This window comes from Narcine bancroftii, chromosome 2 (assembly GCF_036971445.1).
Source record: "Narcine bancroftii isolate sNarBan1 chromosome 2, sNarBan1.hap1, whole genome shotgun sequence".
Lineage (NCBI taxonomy): Eukaryota > Metazoa > Chordata > Chondrichthyes > Torpediniformes > Narcinidae > Narcine > Narcine bancroftii.
The window spans coordinates 371,432,907-371,437,699 of NC_091470.1; the positions used below are offsets into that span (position 1 = coordinate 371,432,907).

At 39.6% G+C, this 4,793-nt stretch overlaps 1 pseudogene; it reads right to left on the bottom strand.

Moving 5' to 3' along the window:
- Positions 1-2,060: 2,060 nt before the first annotated feature.
- On the bottom strand, positions 2,061-2,193 carry LOC138755935 (U2 spliceosomal RNA; annotated as a pseudogene).
- Between the last annotated feature and the right edge of the window lie 2,600 nt (positions 2,194-4,793).

Consider the following 4,793-nt stretch of genomic DNA (forward strand, 5'->3'; position numbering starts at 1 on the left):
TTCTGTCATTTAAGAGTACATGGTTGTGAGGGGATTGGAGGGTTATGGGCAAGGGAGTGGGTAGGTGGAACTAATGGAGATAACGTAAATTGGTGTGGACTAGAAGGGCTGATAAGGCCTGTTTCTGTACTGTAAATTGTTATATGGTTATAACATCATCCGCAAATAAGCTAATTTTAAATTCTTCCTCTTTTACTTTTATTCCCTTTATTATAGGTTCTTTTCTTATCAGATCTGCCAATGGTTCTATAGCCAAAACAAACAGGGATGGTGATAATGGACATCCCTATCTAGTTGACCTACTCAATTTAAAGTGGTCTGAAACATATCCATTTGTTACCACTTTTGCAAAAGGTACATTATAAAATGCTCTAATCCAAATAATAAATTTTTCCGGTAATTTAAATTTCTGCAATACTTTAAACAGATTATTCCATTCCACCCTATCAAAAGCTTTCTCTGCATCTTGAACTACTGCCACAGTTGGTGATTTATTTCTTTGTGCTGTATGGATTAAATTAATAAATTTACAGACATTATCTGCCACTCTTCTATATTTAACAAATCCTGTCTGATCTAGCTAGCATCACTAATTTCGGTACACAGTCTGTTAATCTAGTAATTTTGCTATCAATTTGTAATCTGTATTTAGTAAAGATATTGGTCTATATGAAGTTGGTGACAATGGGTCTTTTCCCATTTTTGCAATTACTGTAATTATTGCCATTTTACATGAGTCAGGCAAATTCTGGGTCTCTCCAACCTGTTTCATTACCTCTAAGAAGGGCAGAATTAATAGATTGAACACTTTATAAAACTGTAGAAAATCCATCTTAGCCTAGCGTTTTATCATTTGGTAATGTCATTAATGTATCCTGTATTTCTGTTCTTGTCAGGGGCTTTAGTAATTTATTTTGATCTTCCAATTGTAATTGGGGCAATTCAATGTTTGGCAAAAATTCATCTATTTTGTGCGGTTATCGGTTTGATACAATTGCTTATAAAAAATTTTAAAATTTTCCATTAATCTCTAATGGGTTTATATGAGATCTGTTTATCCTCCTTCCTTGTTGCCAAGATAGTTCTTGTTGGTTCTATTTTTAAGTTGCCAAATCAATATCTTGTGGGTTTTCACTCCTAATTCATAAAATCTTTGCTTTGTTTTCATAATGTTTTTCTCCACTTTACGTTTGCAATCTATATTTTAATTTTTTTTCTCTGTTGTTAAAGAAAACAACATTAAATCCCCCTTTACTGAGTTGCCCTTGCCACCTTGCAAGACAACAACACCTCCCTTTTCTACATGGGTTGTGATGTATACTGCAAATGTCAACAGATTTCACAGTGGACAAATCTTCCCCCCTCCCCAGCACTCCCCTGGAAATCACTATATATTATCCTTAAAAATATAACAAAATCTTTTTTTAAACCTTTTTTTCTTAAACGTCTGTAATTAAACTATTAACATTCCAACTTATTTATATACATTATCTTAACAGTCCTTTTATTTTTTCCTCCTCTTCTTGTTGTTTATTTGGTAATTGGTCTGCAAAGGTTCTTCTGGATCTGAAAACAGTCTATTTTGCCCACCAGGGATGAATATCTTCAACACTGATGGATGCCGTCACACAAAGTTATAGCCTTTTATCCATAGTAGTTTTTGTTAAATTAAACTTTTGTTTCTTTAAAAGTTCGAAGCTTATATCTGGATAAAAAAATATTGTTTTCCCATTGTACTCCAATGGTTCCTTATTTTCTTTCACTCTTTTCATTGACAGTTTCAATATTTGAGACAAAGGAGGAAAAACCCAACCCCAACCCACCAATTTTTCCCTGCAACCACTGCAACCGTGTCTGCCTGTCCCGCATCGGACTCGTCAGCCACAAACGAGCCTGCAGCTGATGTGGACATTTACCCCTCCGTAAATCTTCGTCCGCGAAGCCAAGCCAAAGAATATTGTAGCAGTTTTATTAGTATGGAGTGCAGTTTCTGATGTGGCTGCAGCTTTGACAGTAATGCTCTGTGGGCTCTTTCAATTTCAATTTCTTCTTGGAGTTCTGTGGGATCCACCTTTGTATAAATCCTTTTATATCCACCCTTCTTCACCTTCTTTCATGCCCACTATTTTTATATTATTAAACTGATAAGAACAGATACTACACTTGATCTTAGCCAAAAGGCCGAGAAGCGATGATTTTTTTATATTATTAAAGTTATCTAAAATGTCAATTTTTTGGGCTAATAAGTCATGTGTCTTCTTAATCTCCTTATCTCTATCTTCCAATTTTTCTCTCAACTCATTTACCTCCATTCCCATGCCTATCACTCTGTTCTACTTCATCACTTCTCTTTCTCATTTCTGCCATAGCCCACTCCATTCTTTGTATTTTTACATTTGTCTCTTGCATGTTTTTTTTTAATAGTACTGAACTCAGCCATTATGGTTTCTATTAGAATCTTTATTTGACTGTCAAAGTATTCCTTATCTACCATCTGTGTCTGTTTTTTACCTTGTATTTTTTCTTGTATATCTTTATCTTCCTCTTGATCTTCTTTCTCTTGCTCCATTTTTTTGGCTCTGTGTTGATCTTGCTTCCATCATTGTCTTCTCCACGGCTTCTCCCATTACCGAATCAGCATCTTGATGTCGGCTTCCATTCCCTTCGGCGTCTTTTTTAGAATGTGTATCGCGCATGCTGTGGTGGTACACCACTGGCCTACTGCAGGGGGCAACCTCTGTACCTGCAGAAGAGTAAGGGGGACAGGACTACATCTGGCCAGTCAACCTGAATGGATCAAGCCCCACCCGGTCGGGTGTCAATCACCCTCCGGGATATAAGCCTGCGCCGGCGGCCTCTGAAGTCTCTCTCAGAGTTACTGCAGCTACAGCCAGCCTGGCTCTGTGGAACTCTTTGTGGATTAAAGCCTGTTGTGTGTGTCTGATTCTGTCTAATAGTGAACCCCCCATGCACAACTCCTCATGCATGTGCACTGGCATTTCTTCTTCAGGCTCCTCAAGTCAAAGTTCTCGACCGCCCCGGGGGATGTCACCACCGAGCTGCCCACTTACCGGCTTCACAGCTTAGGCCATCCACTTTGGGAGAGCTCCCTGTTCACAGACTCTGGTAAGGCCTTCCTCTTTTTTTTCCCCAGTGAATTCTTCATCTCTTCTTTGCTTACTGTTGCAGTCTTTTCCTTCTTTGGAACCATCCTCAGCTTCTTCTTATATTTTTTATCTCACAACTTTTTTTATGTTTTACTTCTCTGCCTTGTTTTTCTACCTTTTTTTTCAACTTTCTCTGTGGAGGGCTGGTTTTCCCTAACCAGCTAGCTATCCATCACATGACCACCTCTCTATTGGAACAATTAATAATGGACACTGGAGACCTCTAGCTTTCTTCAGTAAACACTTGCGGCCACCTGAACTAAAATACAGCACATCTGACAGAGAACTGCTGGCGCTGTACCTGGCCATAAGACATTTTTGTTACTTCCTGGAAGGAAGAAAACTCAAAATGTTGACTGACCACAAACCACCAACTTATGGTTTCAGGAAGATCTTGAACCCTTGGTTGGCCAGACAACAACGTTACCTTTCTTGTAACTCAGAATTTACCACGGACATTGAACATATTGCTGGCAAGGTGAATGCTGTGGCAGATGCACTGTCACGTTCAAACATATCAGTGTCCACACCACTTCTCCAGGCATCGATTACAAAGCCCTGGTTGAGGCACAATACTCAGATCCCGACATTGCAGCCTACAGAACGGCTATCACTGGCCTCCGTATCGATGACGTTCCCTTCGGTACAGGGAATATAACTTTACTCTGCTCACCTCGACTGGTAAGCCCCTTCCCATTATCCCCCCTATGTGGAGGAGGTAGATATTCGAATGCACAACTTAGCCCATCCTGCCATCAAGATCACGGTTAAGATGGTGGCCAACCGTTACATCTGGCACTGCCTTCATAAACAGGACACTAATTGGGCCAGAACATGCCCACAGTGCCAAACTTCAAAAGTCCAGAGAGCAGGTTTATCCATGTTCACATTGATATAGTGGGACTCTTACCCGTCTCCCGAGACATTTGTTACTTACTCACTACCCCAGATGGTCAGAAGCTGTTTCCCTATCTGAAATATCTACCGAAACAAGTGCCAGGGCACTCCTCAACACTTGGGTGGCACGTTTCGGGATCCCTGAGAACCTTACCTCAGACCAGGGAGCCCAGTTCACCTCCAATCTTTGGGCAGCCCTAGCAACAGCACTTGGGACACAGCTACACCACACTACAGCCTACCACCCCCAGGCGAATGAGCTAGTAGAACAGTTCTAAAATTTAGAATTATAGGACCAGAGGTGGGTCAAGTTCCCACTTCTGCTCATCAGCTTGTAGCCTTTACTACACTGCTGGCCAGAAGAGCCATTTTATTTAAATGAAAAGATCCTAATTCACCTACTTTGATGCAATGCCACTCTCAAGTTATGTCGTGTTTAAGTTTAGAAAAAAATTAGAAGTTGCATATTTATACCTCTTGTAAGTTTGAAGAGACTTGGCGTCCTTTTATAAACTATTTTTGTATGAGTTAATCTGTATTTTGACTTCACCTTCCAGACTGTCTTGGATTTCTTTTGTTTTTTTTTTATTGGCAAGGACCAGATAAATAATTTGTATTGATCTGTTGTAGAGAACACTCCGTTTAAGCTGCCCAGTCTTTTTTTGTTGTTGTTTCTTTCTTGTTTATTTTGGTAGGTTAGATAGGGTTTTAATAATTTTTTTCCTCTTT